This window comes from Buteo buteo, chromosome 16 (assembly GCF_964188355.1).
Source record: "Buteo buteo chromosome 16, bButBut1.hap1.1, whole genome shotgun sequence".
In the NCBI taxonomy this organism is placed as follows: domain Eukaryota; kingdom Metazoa; phylum Chordata; class Aves; order Accipitriformes; family Accipitridae; genus Buteo; species Buteo buteo.
Window position 1 is genome coordinate 27254266 of NC_134186.1, and position 19845 is coordinate 27274110.

The 19845-nt window shown below is 39.6% G+C and overlaps 1 long non-coding RNA gene across 2 annotated transcripts; it reads left to right on the top strand.

Annotated features, from left to right (window-relative positions):
* The first annotated feature begins 923 nt into the window (after positions 1-923).
* Positions 924-19631, top strand: LOC142040395 (uncharacterized). Of its 2 annotated transcripts, none has more exons than XR_012653198.1 (6): positions 924-1273; positions 9429-9525; positions 12412-12475; positions 15319-15487; positions 16120-16212; positions 19494-19631. It is a non-coding gene; the product is annotated as an uncharacterized LOC142040395 (long non-coding RNA). The 2 variants fall into 2 exon arrangements; XR_012653199.1 differs by lacking the exon at positions 924-1273 and adding an exon at positions 8467-8597.
* Positions 19632-19845: the final 214 nt, after the last annotated feature.

A 19845-nucleotide genomic window follows, 5' to 3' on the forward strand; every position in this document is an offset into this window, starting at 1 on the left:
AAGGGGTTAGATGCCAAATGCGGAGAGAGAGTATCCTTGCCAGCTTGGCACCTTTAGACCATGTGGCTGCTGCTGGCATGGAGTTGTCATTGTAATGTGCTGGGGAGAACAGAACCAGAAACTGTCTTAATAGTTCCTTGTGAATGAAGATCTCTTATTGTTGTGAATATAAAATATTAATTACCTTACAAATGCGTCTGAGAGGCTGTGCGTGGCTTTGGCATCTGTACAGACTTGCAGTGGCGAAATCAGAGGATTGCCTCCTGGCAGTTGAATTTATTTATGCTCCCCCCCAGCATCACACTGGAAATAAGAGGAGAACTATTTGAAAAAAATTGACGTCTGGGGAAAGACGTTCGTTGGCTTCTGGGATTTGGATCAGTCCCTGAGCTGGTGCCTTAGGAGTGGATTTAACCAATGCTGTAATCTTTTGGCACCTGTTGCAGTTTTTGGCAGTGGCACAGGACAGCTTTGATTGCACTGTGACTGGAGTAGCCAGCATATGTCTAATGCCCATCCCAGAAAGAATTATTTTAGTGCCCTTAATGCCTTTCCTATTGTTTTTCTTCCGCTTTCTCTTATTCATCAAGCTGCTGTTAGTAGTTATCATTGCATATAGACAAGGACCTAGCAGCATCTTCAAAGTAAACAAATCAAGGATAAAGCAAGTGGAAAACAGGAACTGGGAGAGTTCTGTATTACCAGATTCCAGCCGCTTTTTGCATTTGATTTTGAATTGTTTGTCTGGCCCTGGATCTTTAAGAAGTGTGGTAAGCAAAGGACTCTGGGCAAAATGATACATGTGCTAGTCTCCAAGATGTAATCGGAAAAGGAGTATTTGGGTTTATAAATACATTAATTGAAATAACCAAGTATGTATCCTCAAGAAAAGAATTCAGTGGACCCATTAAAGGAAGTCTCTGCCTACATGTCTCTGTACTGATTGTACATCTGTAAATGGCGGTCATCCAGCAAAGCTCTTAAGTGCATGCTTAACTCTCAGCACAGCTTGGCTGCAGCAGTGTTGCTAACTTTGGCATGTGAGCTTTTATGCGTTTGGGACGTTCACATGCCTAGTGTGAAGCACATGCTTGTGTGCCCTTCTGGATAACTAACTCTTTCTTGTGTCCTACAGGCCTGTAGCCAGGAGTACGAGTCCAGTTTCCACCTCAGTTTCCTGCTCCTGTAGAAGGTATTGAAGATGACAATAGGGCTGCACATCATCTACAGTTCTGAGGTTTTTACCCTTCATTTGAACATCACTGAAATAAAGGTACAAACCCCTGAATAATGTTATGAAGCCTACCAATGATGTGTCTACTTTACCATTCCTGGTGCCTTAGAATCAGTCCAAGGATTTCCAGGGATCTATCTCTTGAACGTAGTCTAAAATCTGTTAATCAAAATATGGTATTTGCCTTCCTGAAGGTGTCTGTCTGTAAGCCACTGCAGTCACCAGAGCAGTTCATTAGGCTCTTATGGACAGACCTGTTCTTACAGATTAAATTAGTAGGTTTACTAGATATAATCATATTGTCCATAAAGGTCCCCATGTTTTAAATCACTATTTTATATATATTAGCAGTACAGCCTGTGCAGAATTTAGTGTTGTTTTTTGAAAATGACTCCAAGTAACCCATGCAAAATTGCGGCTAAGGCAGAGAGCATAGTAGAAAAACGGCGTGCTCAGATATCACGCTTAAAATCCACATTGATGCATCACAGTTGTATGTGTTTGTACTGATGATAGCCTGGGAGTTGTGTGTTAAATTTATCATTGTGTTTGCTGCCTTGTGAAATGTCAGTCTTGAGAGCTGGGGTGATTGGATTTGCAGGAAAGTCCTCAGGCCCTTATGGTGGTTCTTGGAATTACAACTCAGCTTCGTTATCTAGAAAGTCAATAGATCTTAGGCTTCCTGTCTACCTACAGATTTCAAGCAAGATGAACATCAGTAAAGGCAGGTCAGTTGATAAAGCTCTTAAATGATAAATAAGGAGATTTTAATTAAATATAATCTAATTGTCACAGCTCAGATCTCATTAAGTACCTCTGTCAACATACCTGGTTTAGAAAAAAAAAGGGGGAAAGGAAAAATTCCATCAGTAACAAACAACTGTACTCATAACTAAATTCCAAGCAAGCAAACTCAGCAAAATATTGTAGTCTGTGCAGTTCAGAGTCCACTCAGATATCTTCCAGACTACCATCTGCATCAGAAAGTTGCTGGACAAATAACTCTGATTCTCTCCAGTAGTTTCTTGGTATGCCTGAGGTGGGATTCCAAAAGAGGAATAGTTGGCAAGTTGCTGTGTTTTGGTTTTACCTTCACCAAAGCCTGTTTGTATTACAGGGATCATAGTGCATCTCTGGTCTTTGGCACCTGTACTCATTTATTTTAAGAAAGTTGATTTCTTGGGGATCATAAAAAATCCAGATGGGGAAAAAATATTCTGTTATGAGAAAATTCCTATCTGCTGCACTGAAATAACTGAAAATGGCTCTCTAAATAGTCCAAAGAAGTCCACTTATGGTCCAAGACCCAAATTTTCTTTTTTTTTTTAAAAAAAAAGCAAATTTGAGAAATACTTTAAAATATCTTTGTCCAGCTTTTTGCCCCTGGAGGAGGAAGTGAGAAATCTAGAAAGCGGCACATGTGACAGATGTTGCTCAAGATGCTTAACACATTACTTAAAGATGCTCTGTAACCATCATGTTGTGAGTAATAAAAGAATGTGAATGGAGTGGAAGAGGAACAGTCCAGATTTACTGTAACCACATCTGTAGTCTCACTACTCTCGCATGATGTAAAGAGGTCGTCAAACTCCTGCCGGTTCCTGGAGTATTCCTAAAAGTATCTCTGCAGTGCAAGGCAACATCAGATTAGGGAGCCCTCAGGTTACCTCCAAGTGAGCTGGCATGTCTGTAGTAGATTACCACACAGGGATACCAGCTTCAGTGCCAGAAACAGTAAAGCTCTGTTACTGCCATACATAGTTAATTAGCTCGGGTGTCACACCGAGCAAACACAGCTATATTGCTTCTGGTTCCGCAGCTAAGTTAATTGAGGCTGGCTTGGGGATCTTTGCCCCAATGTGCGGTGCAGACATACCCAGGAATGCACTCCTATTGTTGACTGAATACTGTATTTTCTCATAAATGTGGCAGGAGTATAATTGCAGGGTGGAAAAAGAAGGCCAATATACATTCACTTCACTTTAGAAACTAAATTAAACCTTTGACTTAACTCACTTCTATACCAGCTCCCTGCAGGCATTTCTACAGGCTTCATTAGAGCCAACCTAGAGGCCATGGAAAAGGTCTCACAAAAGACTAGCCAGGAAGCCAGTCACAGACCTAGATCCTGCTGCTACAGAATACAATCTGCCTCTTGGCACCTCAGGCTTGCAGCTGCCAGGCACTCTCCTTATGTGGTCACTGGTGTTGGCTCGGAGGCTGGAGCAGATAGACGAGGAGGGCTAAGGGGGAACACATTCATCACTGCCAGCAACGAGTGGAGGCAGTGCCAAGTCACTATGTAACTAGGCACATGTGCCAATTTGCTCAGTAATTGGATTGCTATTTGAAAAATTAAAGTGGTGTCTAGAAAATTCGAACCTTTGCATTTATGAAGTTTGAAGTTTGCAGCTGAGAGGCTGAACAGGAAGAATGGAGGTGATCAAATATAGGTGTTTAAGGAGAGCAAATGTATGAAGTAATTTGATTACTTTCAAAAGTGTTACACCAGCCTCAGAAGCAGCCTCTCTGTACCAGAGAGACAAAGAGCAAGACACAGTGCAGTGGAAAGCTGTAACATTATGGACAAGCTGTAACCCATTGCTTACTAAGGAAAATTAGTGTGGACTTGCCAGCTGAAAGCGATTTGTATAAAGAAAACATATAATTAGAGGGAAAGGCTTGATATACTTGCTGTAATTTTTTTTTTCCCTAAAGAGAAAAAACTGTTAATGGGCATTATTATATCTTTTCAGATTTTTTCTGAGCCTGTGAATTTGTTGCTTCTCTCTACTGTATACATTGCTCTCAAACACATTTGGTGAACAAATCCTATGCACTAATATTAAGCGTAAATGATATTGAATTATCCAGCTGCAGAGAGCATTTCTTATTCAGAAGTATGCCTCTGCCACGAGCCATTTCTGCTCCTCCTGAAGTCAAATTCAGACCTTGCTTTGACTTCAGTAGAAGCCTAACTGTATCCACAAATATGGTTACCTAAATAGTCCTTCAGGCATTTCATTATTCTTTGCAGTTGAACTCACTGGCCACCCTTATTCAGCTGAAAACTTTGAGCATATGGGTACGATGGATTATAAATTGTTCCTAAGATAATATTTGTAGTTTAAAGTATAATCCGGTTGCTAGTAGACGTATAAAAGTAGTGCCTGTGTTCTTCATCACTGTTAAGCGGAAACTCAAGCTGGAAGCTCTGTATTTAAAATAATAAAAAGTAAAAATCTATGGACTCATACTGAGGAAGAACTATTTGGAACCTCTGTGAAATGTCTGATTATTTCTCATGCACTCAGTCCTGGTAGAATGAGGTTAACACATGTCAAAGCAGAGGCTAAGGAAAGTTTGGGTTACATTTCTGCCCCTAGATGGAGTATTCTGCACGCTGGTATATATATATATTTTTTTTTATTTTGGGAGAATGGAGCTGTGTTAGAGGCCTTGAAATGCCTCTTGTTCTGAATTCCCTTTACAGTGTATCAAGTGCTGCCCCATTGGGACTAGAGTAACTGGGTCCCAGAGACCATTTAGAAGAGAAAAATCAAAATAGAGTTTGTTTGTATAATTGATCGGATACTATAAAGGCCACTGCAATTTCTTAGTGTCTCCTATTTGTTTGTTAGTAATAGATATATACGTAAAAAAGCAAGAAGCCTGTACTTTACAAAGTGTCTCTGATTACTATGAAACATCTGATATTTGCAGATTGCAGTGCTGAATGTTTGTGTGATTTTCATGGTATTCCCTTCTCTTAGTATACTGTGAATACCATGGTAACCTTAACCGCTTGTAAAACATTTTAATAGTGACCACTGTAATATAGTGGTTGTGTGCAAACAGCATGCACCATTGCTTCAGAGGTGTTTGTAACACTTTGTTTTTGTCACAATCGGAGTAAAATGTTGCCAGGTTTCAAGAACTGAATCCTAAATTTGCCAAGCAGGGAGCTAGCTGAAAGTAAGTTCTCCTGTTCTCCAGCTTCTGTCTTTGATCATCTCTGGAGTTTCATTGATACATTCCTGCCCAGCACTCACAAGCTTAGTGAACCATGGCTCCAGAAAGCACAGAGTTGCTTGGGAAAAGCATTTGGCTCCAGACGCTGTATTTGGAGGGGGGGGGAGGTGGGTGGGTGGGTGTCAGATTAGAAGCCAGCTTTTGAAAAACCTAGATTGTTTTGTATGTGCGAGTGAGAATTCAGCTGTAGGCTCTTAGCTCGGATATGTTCACATGTGGGCTTCTGGTTTAGCCCGCTCTAACAGGAGGGACCAGCTGCAAAGTTTGTCCCTGGACTGGGAGCTGAATTCCTGCAGAATCCAGGATTTTGGTTTGGACCTTTTTAGATATGATGTAAATGCCAGCAGCTTCCTAACAACTGTTCTTGAAGCTCAGAGCACAATTTAGAGCAGACCCTTGTGCGTTAGGGAGTTGCACAAGATATCCCTTCTCAGAACAGAAAGAAAAAGCCCAACAAAACCTAAGCCATCTGACTAGAGTCCTGAGAAATGCTTTCCAGCTTTCAAAGAAAGAAAGGGTCTTAATTCAGATTTGCCGGAATCGTCTAATTAGTCCCTTTAATGCCATGCACCTTATAGTCTGTGCCACCGGATTCGTCCTATAAATGAGACGATGGGCTAATTCATCTTGGCAGCAGTAAACAGACCTTGTGATTGTCCTCCTTACAAACACCGGCCTGATTTTAGGAAAATGCTTTGACCAAGCCTGCGTCCTTGCTCCCTCCCCCGCAAGCCCCCCCCCCCTTTTCTGAGCGCTGCCTGTGCTTCTTGCCCTCCTTCTTCCCCACCAACCCAACCCACCCCGTCTCACACACAGTGACATACCTCACACATTTGCCACTGCTAACAACAACCTGTCAACTCTTTCTTTGCACCGTGCTAGGCGCCCTTTGTTTCTGCAGCCCAGCAAGCCTTGCAGCTGTTGTCCGAGGCCTGCTCCGACAGCCTGTGATCAGTCAGCTGCAAAATCCTCCCTGAACAACTCGGTATTCACAGCTCTAATCGGGCCAGCGGACTGTTTCCTCCTCTCTCGCAGTAAATCTTTATCACTTGCGCTCTGCTCGTCAGTTAGTGGCGCCAGCTCTTTGGGCTGCTCTATCCCTTTCCCATACTCTGCTGGGCTGTGTGCTCTGAATGCTAACTCCAGCCTTGTTTAGACTCAGTGCTGCCTCAGTGCTGCAATCCACATGTTGGGAAGGTCCAAATTCCTGCTCCCTACCCATCTTTTAAGCCGGACACGTGTCGAGTTTGTACCTCTCCAAAGGTGAAGATACTCAAAGGCTCCCTCCCTCTGCCAATTTCATATTTTATCCATATAAGTTAATTATGTGATCATTTTTCTGTTTCTCCCCAGCAGGCTGTTGTGCTTCTGTTTAAGAGCTGTCTTTGGTAGGAAGATGAGGGTGAGCTGCCCAGTCTAGGGAAGCTGGTGATGGCAAGGGAAACCCTGGGGAAACTGGCACAAGCCTTAATTTGATCGCATGCCCAGGGCTATTAACCTTCTTCCTAATGGTCCCCCCACGGACGGAAACACATTTCCCTCCATCCTGTCCCTGACTTGATGCCATCTCAGTCTTTTAAAAGATTTACATCAAAGATGTTGAATTGTGAAGCAGATTTTTAGAAAAAAGGATCAAAGTATGCTTTCTTAGTATCCCAGCTGAGTTGAGGAGAGTCCACGGAGCTTTTAGGGTGAGGTTTACGTCAACGTGGAGTTGTGGAGGATTTATACTTGTGGAGCTGAAAGTACAATTTTATCTGTGCCTGTTGCCGCTCGTGATACGGCATGAAAACTCCTCCTGCCTCCTTTGGCAAAATGTTGTGGGTTTTATTTCCCTGTACACTACGTTTGGGCCTGGGATTGTAGATGACGGAGAGTGTAATTAAAGCTCAGTTAAACAGCACATTTTGCAAAGAGATTCAACTAGCTTTTAAGTAAAGCTTCCTGGAGATTACTTTAAAAAAAAAACCAAAAAAACCCTATTCAGGATAGTGAGGGTTATTGCAGTTTATAAGGAACCTGGGAAGCTTTTGTCTGAACATTGGTCTGAGGACCAAAAAGTAATGGTCTTTGATCTTGTCTCTGAAGCAGAGTCCATCTCTGGCACTGGAAAACCCATTTCTCTTTCTGCATCAGCTTCCCCCACCATTAAGTCTTTGTTTCGGCTGTTCCAGGTGTGTGTGTGTGTATGTGCATGCAGGGGTGAAGATTAACCAAATAGAGAAATATTCCTTTAAGAGTAAAACATGAACTGGCTTTAAAAATATGTTGTTGCTATTAGTTTTATGAGGCAGCTGTAAAATAGATGCTGCTTGGAAAATCTGTGTTCATTTCTATTCAGAGTTTCTATGCCTCAGTTCCTTGTAGAATAGTATTTGCTTGGTCAAAGATAAGCTCATGCATATAGGATTCTTAGAGCTTTGGCATTGGTGATCTGTTTGAGCCTGTAGAGAGAGACACAAATTAAACCCAATGAAAACGACAGTCGATTTGATGTGCAGAGGAACATTGCCGTTATACGGTATTACGCACGTAAGTCCAGTAATCTGTAGGTAACATGTGGCACTGCTTATTCATTGAGCTCATAATTTGAGTCTGACAGCCTTGGGAATATACCCGTGTCCCATGTATTTGCAGCAGTCTGCAGTGATGTTTGCTTTCTGGCCGTCCTGGTAGTGCTCTGTTGGTGTGCCCTTCGTAAACAGCTCCCACGCACGCTTCCAGGTGGGATGTGTTTTCTCGCTGTGTAAACAGACCTATAAAGCATTTAAGGCTTGATTTGGGAAAATAGCTCAGATTTTGCTGGCATTTGCCACAGAAAAGCCCTTCTGTCTCGGTGTGTTCTTCAGTGAAATTGAACGTTGCGTGAACAGGATTTGAATATTGGCCCTTTTTCTGTAGGCTGTCTACAAGGGCAGCAGTAGAAATATGATCTTGAATAGTATGGAGTGTCCCACAAATAGACTGATTGTGCCATTTGCTGGGGGAAGCTTCTCTGTTGAAGGTGCTGTTATGATCAGAGTCAGTTTGTTGGAAAGTAAGATAAAAAGGATGCAACGCTACCTTGGCAGGCCCTAGGCAAACACCTTTAAGACAACCTTTACAGTTCTCTGATTTACTTTCTCTCCTGTCACTGTTCTCGTTTCCTTCCTTCATGTTCCAGGGTTTTACCTGTCATTCTTTAGTGACTTTTTTTCCCCAGCTCTCTTCAAGGTCTTAATGGGTACCGTGGGATTGGTCCGGTGGCTCAGTTTTGTAGTTTGGTGCTCCTGGCGTAAGTGATGAAAGGAGACCTCCTGTGCGGTCAGCCACCTATGCTTCCTCTGTACTTGTAAGTCTCATCTGTCTTGTGAGCCTTGATGGGGTTACTTTGCCTGCAGCTTGGAGGGCTATATCCTTTGGAGGAAATCCTGGTTGTGTTCCCTGACCCCTACCAGCTAGAAGTGTAATAGCAGAGTTTGGCCAATCTTTTCTCTGTCAAATAGTAAGCTACTCGACACAGTGATTTTGTGATGTGATTGTCTCCAATTTTATAAAACAGTGGTGCTTCACCATGCTTGGGGGGAGTGGGATGGGTAATCTATCCAGTGTCCTCTGCACACAAAGCCATTGATTTTGATGTGTTCCTCAAGAACTTGATGTCCTTTCAAGACATCCTTGTACATCCTAATTTTTTTAAAATTTTTTTTTAAAACTTGTGGTAGCTAGAATTTACACATAACCTGATACATTAGAAATACATACTCTGGCTTTGAATTACAAAGGAAGATTCTAACAGTCTGAATTGAAAGTGAATAGAGCAAGGAAAAGACTTTCTCAAAATTGTTACTATTTTAAAAAAAATGAAAAAAGCCACAGCACAATATTTTGACTCTTTACACAGAAGTAAGCAAGGCTGTGTGTGCATAGCCCAGCATATACTTTCCTTAGTACGTTGCCACTGTCCATGTGTCCTGGTTCTCCTGCTTGTCTACTGATGTTTGTGCCTTGAAGTGAGGTTTGGTTTGGGTTTGGGTTTTTTTTCTTTTTTTGAAGGATGTAGCTGGTGCTTACCTTGGTATAGTTGTAATTCTGTGGTGCTTGATGATATGGCCTTAGAATAAACAATTAGAAAAATGTCTTGAAGTTACGACAGGAAGTTTTTGTCTGTTCTTTTCCTCAGAAATTTGTGCCACGGGGAAAACTCCTCACAGGAGTCGAGTATTACTAATGGGAATGTATTGTTTGAAGCATCTTATTTCAGCTCTCTTGTCTTAGAGGTAAGTTCAGTCCTCTTTCATTTTTACGCAGAACTGCAATGAAGACTTTGTATTTTTCTTCTGTTTGTTTACTGCTAGAAGAGGACTTGTTCATACCTGTAGCATGAATAGGATGAGCAGAATTTGAGAACAGCTTATCTGTTCCCTGTTCCAAATTGAAAGTGGGCTTGACTTAGTTTTCCTAATGCATCTGGATGCATATATTGGGGCAGGATATTTTACTGCTTTGTTTTTTTATTTTTAAGAAGCGATGTCAACTCTTTTCCTAGCTCCCCCCATATCTGTCTTTTAAGAAAATTTCAGACCCCAGTATCTTTCTATGGGATTTTTTTCCTGAGTTATTGATAATATGCTTACACAGTAATTCCATTTTAAAATAGTCTTTTAGTCTAGGAATTTCCTTGTCTGATTTGCCACAGACTTTCCAGAAAAATTCTACCTTGGCATAAAGTTTACACCTGTGAAAGTTCAAGGAAATCGGTTTAGCTTTCACTAAATGAGGAAGGGGTTCTGCCAAAATTGACTTTATGATGAAAGGCTAGTTTAAGCATGGATAGACTAGTTTCTTCATAAGTATTAGCTAATATTGGTGTATAATCAGTCTCATAAAGAAAAAATATGACTAAATGGATTTTATATTGCTTATAAAAATGAATTTTTGTTTCTTCTTTGGCTACTCAAGGAAGAATGCTTACTACTAAACCATTGCTTTTAATTTTGTGAGTCGTCTCTTGTGTGCAAATTTCCTGTACATCTTGAACAAAATCATGTAAGAGATAAACAAAGAATGAGGGGAAAAATTATAAATGGATCCATGTGACTGCCTCTTCTCCAGACAATTTTTTTTTTTTCTCTCACTTAAGAAGTTTAGAGGGGAGGCAGGGCCATGCAGTGTTTGTTAAAGCTGATGGAATATCTTTCTTCCTCAGGGTATTTCTTTAATCAATGTTTCTTTATACCATTAGGTCATCTCCTCTATTTTTTTTTTTTTCCTGAAGAAGCCTTGTTTTGTACTTTTCATGCACCCTGATGTTTATTCTCAGAATTATGGCCTGATCACTTCCTCTCTTTTCCTCAAAATCTCTGTCTTTTTATCTATTTTAAGTGCTGGAGCACAAAGATAACCCCATCATAGTTCTCTCATTTTCCCCAGCAGTTCCCCCCCTTCCCTCCCCGCAATGAAAAAATGAAAGGTCTCATGGTCTTACAGATTTTCTTTATGCTTATTTTGGCCTATTTGCAACCCAAATACATCATCACGCTATAAGACGGCTCTCTAAGGCTCTTGGATCAATTAAAGGTAGCCCTATTCATTGCCAGTACAAACCTTTGCCTATTAACTCTTTCAAAGGGCATTTGTCATCGCAAAAAGCTGTGAATGCCGTCTGGGTTCATTGATTAAAAAAAGGTATTGTTTTAAGGCTGCTGAATATCTTAATTAGTTGTAATCAGAGGGTAGCTTGTGTCTGTAAAGTGATACAGTTACCTTTCACCTACTTGCTTTATTTTCTGTGTTTTTAAAAGAAAAAGATCTCAAATGTAACTCAAGCATACTGTTTTTAGGGTACAAGAGGAGCACACTTGCTGATTAAACTATAATTTACGACATTGTTTTGTAAAGCCAGATATTTAATGTGGTAACCCAGAATATGTCTCATTGGCCTATGATCAGCCAAGAGCAAGTAAGTGGAGCGGCGCTGCTCACTGCCAGTGATCATACTCCTTTCTACACTCAGAAATTCAGTGTCTGTATTCGGGAAATGTAGAAATCCACCCCAACTCTGCAAGCACTTGCACATGTGCTTGGCTTGGGCACGTGAATTGTCCATTTATGTGATACAGCACTGTTTGTCGGATCAAGGTAGAACAGGGTAACCTTTTTTTAGACCGGTAGTTCATTTGCCACAATTGTTGTCTCTGATGATTTGAAGCTATTTATGAATGTGTACCAAAGCTCTGGCAAACTGTTTTAGCTGGAAAAATGTCTTTTCTGCTGTCCCCTGAATCAAAACATTTTTTCCAGTAGTTAATAATACAAATCTGTTTCCTATTTAGAAAGACCCTTTCGAAAATTAAAATCAACACTTCTTGGGCTTCATGAAAAGTTTTGTTTGTGCTTGTTGCATTCTTGGTTTATTTTCCGGAGAAAACAACATAGTTTATATTTCTCCTAAAATACGTTGTTCAAATCAAATGGTTATTTATGTGCCTCTAATGGAGGCATTGGGGTGTAGACAGAACCCTTCCACTCGCATGTCTCAATGGTGTAGCAACGGCTTGCATCATTTGACCCTCACCCTCTGGAGATGCATTTCCAGAGGTGATTTGGGGTTATATGCTTTTCTTTCTGTATTTGTGCAAATATCTTCTTATAGGGAGGAAAAAACACTTGACAAAAAAAATCCTACGCTAAGTCACAGTTGGTATAAACGTGTGCTTTTGCGCTTGAATAAAATATTAGATACAGTGATAATAGTAAATAGCATTTAATTTGTTTCATTATGGGAAAGGGAGGGGACACAAATGGTGTCTTACAGGGAGTGCCCCTCATGTGGGACAAAAAGTCTGTAGAAAATACCTAACATGCTAACCAGGTATATCAAATTGCTGGTGTAGTTTTGGTCATCTGGGAAGCAGGGCAGTGCCATGTCTTGGAACGACCAGACAAATGAATCCCCAACACTCACACTCAACTTGTGGTTTGCTTGATGAATTTTATTACAGGAAATCCATGCATGTACATGCATGGATTCTCAAGGTAATATGGCAGAGTCACATAAATGCAAGTGGTACTGTATTCAGTCTCTTATTTTCCAGTGAATAAGTACACTAGACAATGTATGGCTTGGAGTTAGAATATGTTTATGATTTATCTATTTCTTTCAGAAGCCAAGTTTCCTCGCAGTACGATTCTGCTATACATGCCTAGATTCTGCATGAAGTACTTCTTGTGAGTACATTATCTCCTTTTTAAATTTATTTTTATTTTTACAAAAATGCTTCAAAAAATCTAGTTTTGTCTTCAACTGACTGTATAGATAAGAGCCTATTATCATCTCTATTTCATAGATGAGGAAAACCAGTCTGATAAAGATTAAAATCCCAATTCAAGGAAATGCATAAACTTAAGCACATATTTTAATGTTCCTGTGATTTTGGCATAAACTATTTTGAAAAGTTTCTCTGGGACGTTGTCAGAGGCAAAAATAGAACATGCATTTGCGTTGCAGACGGTACCTCAGCCACAGTATTCCTCACTGCAGTGTGTGGACATAAGAATTTTTCTTTTTATACTTGATAAAAAATGCGATGCATGGCATGGTCATACAATAGAGATTTATTTTCGTAGTTGGTTATTTAATTCAGTGGTTTATATCCTGTCGTATTGAAGCTTATTTTGGTGTGGAGATCAATGCAGTTCTAACCTTTTTCTTCAGCTTTGTAGACTTTCACAGAAGTGTGTTGTGTCTTTTCTTTGGTCAGGTGCCTTGGAAATAAATTTGGAGAAATAAATATGCACATTTCTACTGTAGCTGTGCTGTGCATATGTATTTATATATAATGGTATTGTGTGTCTTGCTCTATATAACATTTTTAGGTGTCTGTACAAGTAGGAGATTTATGAAGTGTGACTCATTTTTCCTTCTCCACACTGTTCCAGTGGAAGAGCTCAGACTGCGATGAGAAAAACTAGTACACGTTATTAAGAATTCCGATAAAGTAGGCTGAATAAATTTGTTTTCTTTGTGAGCCTTAATCCTGTGTTGTATTGGCTTCTTGGACATGGCTAATTTATTTGGAATTCCATTCTGTTCCCGACAGCATTCCTGATTAGCAGTTTGATCACCCGGAGCAAAGTTACATACCAGCTTTCAACTCTTGTAATCTAGCAGTGTAATTTTTTCAAATGGACTCTTTTCTTTCCTTCTTTGCCCCAGCTCCCCTTCTTTTTGTGTGCAAAGAGACTTTAAAAATAAGCAGGATAACCTGTTAGTAGAATGAAAAACTTGTTCAAAACACAATATAGTTTTCTGAATGCCTGACTTGGGTCTGGCCACAAAGCCTCTGTTGCAAAGTTCAGACTGGAATATGGAAACTTCCAAAATCATAGTCAGATTGGCCTGTTTATTGTAAATCTAGTGTTGTGTGGCTATTGAAAATGAGACTTAAGAAAGCAAACGATTAATGAAACAAAGCCGAAGCATAGAGCCTAAGCCATGCAATCCCACACCATTATTATTATTACTATTATTATTTTTATTTTTTTTTAAATTTAGTATGATAATGGTAGGTCTGATAATACATTATTACTCACATGGTTTTAAATAAACTTAAGAAGTTTTTTCTAGTTACGCATGTATTTAATAAGAAACTTGCTGAATGCAATCTTATTTTTGATCATCTATCTTCAAAGTTTCCAAAACCCTGTTAATTTCCAAGTAAACCTTTATAAGAAATATTTCAAATATAGCTTTCAGATAATGTAATTTCATTTTTAAATAGAAAAATAAGGTTCGGAGCTGTGTCAGTGCAGCATGTGAAATGTTTACCTTCCATCACTTATAAAGGATAACAGTTTTTTTCAGTAATTGCATTTTATGGGTGGTGCGATACCATCTTCGAGTTCTTTCCATGGTCTGTTGTTTGCCAAAGCATGTTTTGCCTATGGTAAGTTTTAGAAACTTTAGCCTTAGCTACTAAATAGAAGTTAAAGTAAAGTTTGTCACATGCTGGACCTTGTATGGAAATTGCAGTTGCGTCATTGTTCGCTTTTATCAATACTGGCTTATGCTGTCAAAACAAATGACGACTAGGAAACCCAAATTTAATTGTAAACCAGAGGCAGGTTTTGATCTGATCTCTTTTTGGTAGAACATAGGAGGAGCATCATCTGAGTGTAACTAGAGGAAACGTAGCATGTAGCAGCCCCCTTCCCTAAGTGCTTAATCTGCCGAAGACATGTAGTTACAGACGAGAGGGAACTGGGTTTTCTATCCTGTGACATTTCTTAAGGTCCCACCCTGATTTTGTACAGAGTGAGAAGGAAGCAAGGTTTTTAAGTCATGAGAGACTCGGGAATAGCTCAAAGATAGGTGGCCACAGCACTCGTCTAAAGACTCAAACTGTGGTTTTATGGATGAATGCTTTGACTGTATAATGTTTTGAAGAGCTTGATCTGTCTTTCTGTTTTGTTCTGATCTTGAATTTTATGGATCTGAAAAGCAGCTCTTGACAAATGTTTCATCAGAGTTGGAGCATGTTTTGCCAGATTTCTGGTTTTGAAAAACTGGTGTTTCAATTGAAACGCTATTTTGTCAAAAATAATAATAATAAAAATCTCTACTAGATTGATGTGAATTCAGTGAGAAAAAAACAGAAATCCACTGATGCCACTGATGAAAGGAGAGCACTGAGAAAGGATGGTTTAGGGCTAGATCCATTATGTCTGATTGAATTCAGCAATAATTCCTTAATTTCCCCAACAAAAATCCAGAGGTTCTTTCCAACCAAAAAATTACACATCTAACTGAGTGTGAAGACTTAGCAGATAGTGTAGGGCCTCTGACCACTTAAAGAGGGAAACGGACGTAATAATTGCTTTATAACAAGCTATTCTGAACTTTGTAACATAAATTCTAAATGTTTATACTAGGCTTTTTTCGTTTGACTAAATATTTTTGTATTTTTATGTTTGTTCACCTTTAGGTGGATATTTTGGTTATTACTTACCTTTTAATTAATTGATGTGATTAAATATCATGGCATATACGTGGTCTATTCTGCTACTTCTAGATCGTGTTCTGATCACAATCCTGGTAAGAAATTCCTATAAATGAAAGGGAAGCGAGATGTCTACTGCTGAGCATTGCAGCATGCAGCAGCATATGAAGGTGATAATGGAGTGACAGCTCCGAAACTGCAAAGGTCTCATCAAGTCTTTTTTAAATACAGACCTCTTCAGGTAATCACTTTTAAGACTGATTTATGAGTTTTTGTTTCATTTTCTCCTAGTCCTTTTCCCTCATTTTTATTACTGTTTTTCCTATGATCTGTGCGTGTGTTTTGCTTTTAAATTTTACTTTTGACTGTGAGGCCTTTGAGGATGAGCTAGAGTTTTACAAACACTTCTGGTTTTATGGACAGTGAAGTTATTCTTAAGAGAAGAAATATGTAATAAATGAAGTATCTTATTTCTGTCCTTGTTTTTCTTGATCATGGAAATGGGCATATTGAACTGACTGTAGTGGGAGGAGCATGTTTGCTGGGGATTTTCCAGTAGAAAACCAGTGGGGCAGGTGTTTGCTTTCCTTTGACTCAATGCGACATTGAATGATCTTGATATGTGCATGTTATCACAAGTTATTTGAAGCAGGAATTGACTTTGAATGTCAGATTTTGTCCTCTAAAGCTATGAATACCTTGATCTGGCTTTTAAAGTGGTATTTTGTTTTCAGTGTGATGTAGAACACTTGTTCAGGAGATTTCACGTGTGTAAACTGGAGCAAGGTGCCTTTTTGACTCTGATAACTATAGAAGGCCACCTGATTCTGAGACATAAGTGCTGGTCTTGAATTTTTCTTTTTTTCTTAACAGTGAACTGGGAACTTCTTGTTAGCCATGCCGACACCTGCAACTCTGCCGTTTTCTTTTGTAGATATCCTGCCTTTTGAATGTGTGGTAAATACAGTAAGTAAAATATCCTTTTAATGCTATTTTATGTATGTTTGGGGACGTGTTTCAAACTGGTAACAGTGGATGTTTTATGATTATTGTCTTATTGTCTGCTTTGTTGCTTGTAAATTCACTTGATATTTTAAAATTTTAGGAATGTAGTGGTATTTTAGGAGGTAGACTGCTTCATAATTGGAACTGAAAAATTAGATGTGAAATCTGTTGCCTTACATTTTAAAGGTCAACAAGAATGCATAATACATACTTTTTTTGTTTGTTTGCTGAACTACCCTTCAATGGGCACTGATTACCATGACAATTAATTATGTGATAATTTAAAAGCAAAATATAGAATTTGTCTTGGAAATAGTTTCAAATTAGAGGATTTTAATAAATGTTTATAGCAGAAGAGGGTAATAATGTTATGTGATGAAAACATGTTAGTAATAAAATATCATCCGTCAGTAATACTGTCCTATCATGCCATTGTTCTCTAGAGAGATGATTATTTGAAAAACGATTTTAACAAAATAACCTATGAACAGAGAGGATGCTTTTATGTGTGATACAGCATACATTCTTCGAAAAGGCAAATCATTAAAAATGGTGCCAGGCATTAGGAATATCTGTCATGTGAAAAAGTATGTTTGGGAAAATCCAAAAATAATTATCGGTATGTAGACTTTACCTAGTACTTTTCCTCATTCAGTCTCAAAATACTTTACAAAGGAGGGAAGAACAGCTATCCGTGCTAAACTGTGTTTTCTAAAATCTAGCCACACAATGCTTTCATCTGGCACCTAGATTCGCCTTGCTTATGCTGTGCCATTAATTTTCCGTGGGAGGAAATCTGTGCTAAGAAGTGTAATCTAAGCAGCAAAGCACTATCCTTCCATCTTCAGCAACTGAAACGCAGTATGCCTTTGTGTGAATAAATGGAGTACCTGTGAAGAGTGCCAAGTTGACAGCCGTGGCATGTGGAGCCATAGAACTGCTATTGACGAGGCAGCCGTCGTGGAAGCTTACTTGGCTTTATGTCAGCCTGTCCCAGGCAGAGCCCAGCGCCAGGCATGAGGGTTGTGCGGTTTCTGTTCCGGCTTTGACACCTCTCGGGGAATGCCAGAGGCGGCATAGCTGAGAACCACTTGTGAGCCCGGGGAGGAGGCACCTGTTCACTTGGCACTGGAATCAACCACCAATTCGTTCCTCATGTGCCCTTAAATACCCACCGGGCTTCTCTCCGCTAACAGATTGAACCGGAGCTGATGGCCAAGGCATAGGATGTGCCGTATTACGTGACAGTCCCGTTAGCTAATATTGAAATCGGTAAAACCCTGCTGGTGGTTTTCAGCAATCCTGCTAGAGCATGGACAGCAGGATTGCACCAGGGTGAAGGAAGATGGTTGTCACAGAAGATACAATTTCAGGTATAGCAATTGCATCCATCTGGAGGAGTCAGATATACAGATATGTGCTTTTCTGAAAAAAAGGCAGATATCATTGCCTCAACCAATAAATTACTTTACAGCTACAAAATGAGCCAGTTGCCCAAGTGAGTATGTAACATAGAGCCCCTGGCTGTGGGCTTACAGTGGTTGCATTGTAGCAGATAGAGCCACTGAACAATTTGTCCAACTGTTTTTCCTGCTTAAATCCCTTTCAGATGAGACGATGGTTTCCTTTCTTCTCATCTGTGTAGATGTAGGTCTCTTAAAAAAACAGGTTAGAGAAACAGCTGTCAGGAATGGCATAGTTGATCTTGCTTTAGGGCAAGCTGATAGATCTTTTGGGTCCCTTTCATCCTTTTTCCTATAAACGGAGGTGGCCCTAGTAACATATATATGTATATATATTTGTTCTCTCCAGCCTGCTGCATTTTTTCAGTAAAATCTTTGTTAGTTGAAAGGAGTAGTCCCTTTAAACTCAGCATCTTTTGAAGTCTGTAGGTAGAAAAAGACATTCATTGTTTGGTGCACCTCCACAAAGATTCCTTCTTAATCCTGATTGTGTGTACTCATCCCTTGGTTGAGCCTTCCTGTGTAGAGGAATTTGAGTTGATTCACATTCCTTCATAAATGCACATAGGGTAATACATCAGACTTTCTTTCCTTTTAAGCAATCTGATCAGTTCTGACACTTTCCAATTCCATTAAAAAATCCCTGTAGTAGTTAAGAGCACCTATTAGTGTGAACAAACTCCTGAAACCTCTTAACGTATTTGCTTTGCCATGCCATTTAACTGTTTACAAAGCCTGGAGCTTTCCTTCTGATACACAGTCAATAAAAGGGAACAGACTGGGGTTTTTTTTAATTGTAATGTAAATGTATTTGTGTTGTCCTTGTAGAAGGCAACGTGTTGACTCTTGTGAGGTTACCCCAGTCAGGACAAATTTGACCAGAAAATGGTACTGTAAGAGAATACTGACAGTCAATATTTTGGTAAGCCATTTGGTTTAATGCAGAGTTTTGAAAATCAGGGAAGCAGTCCTGACACTGTGCTATTGCTTGGACCTTGTCCGAGTCATTTCACTTACTGCTGATCCTTCACATTTTTGCCCTCACAACTCTACTTGTCCAGGTCCAGTTGCTGAAGTCCAGGCCCAGGCAAAGCATTACTTGAACATCTATAAAATTTCCTTGTTTTCTTCTTGAACTGGGTTCTAGAGTTTGTACTTGTTCTAGTGGGGACTTGGCATCAACAGGGACCTCAAGGTATTACTGTACCTATTCCCTGATTTTAAAGGAAAAAGAATGTAAAATCCACAGAGCTTTACATCTCTGAATCAGGCTTTAATTTCTTTTTAGATGGAAAGTGTGGTTTCTGGGGAAAGGAGCTTGCTAGTTGAGTAAGTTCAAAAAGATCTTAGCCGTTCCAGTAATTACTCATTTCATCAATCCATCTATATTTAAAGTGAGCTAAACTGAGTTCTTTCCTATAATGTAGAGCAGCATTATTTGAAGTAGACGTTTGGAGAGCCAAATAAGGAAATAGAACATAATCTTACAGGAGTTTCTTTCCCTTTTAGTTCGTATAGCTCAGAGACTTGCTGTAACAAGAGCCCTTCTTTCTATGAAACCTGTTTAACATATTCGACTAAACAAACTATCTCCTAAAGAAAGTAGGAGCATTTTTTTGTGTGTGCCTTGCTCTAGCATTGGCTCTTGAGGACATTTCTGCATTTGTCAAAGTACTAAATGAGCGATGCATTTTGGACAGCTTCTGTGTTCTAATTTGTTTTGTTGTGCTTTTTTTTTCTCCCCCACTCCCTCCCTTCTTCCCCTTTTAATTTGTCTAGGAAAAAAAAAGCTCCTCCAATGTTGTTTCCTGCAAAGACCATTCTTAAGAGCTCGTTGGACAGCGCAGGGCTCTTGAAGTGATAGCTAATTGGTGAAAGAAAGGCCCTGATTGTCTTGAGGGAGCTGGAAAGTGCTGCGTGTGCTGCTGAAAGGGACTAGGGAGAAGGTGCCTGGTTTCGCTCAGCAGCTGCTGCTGGAGATGTTTGGAGATTACATCAGCATTGGAAAAAAGGGGCAAAAAAAAAAAAAAAAAAGTCCAACTTCACAGAGACGGAGTTTATGGAGTTTTTTCCCCCTTCCAAAGGTCTTCTGACAATACTGTCATTGTCAATATAAGAGTTGTTAATTCTT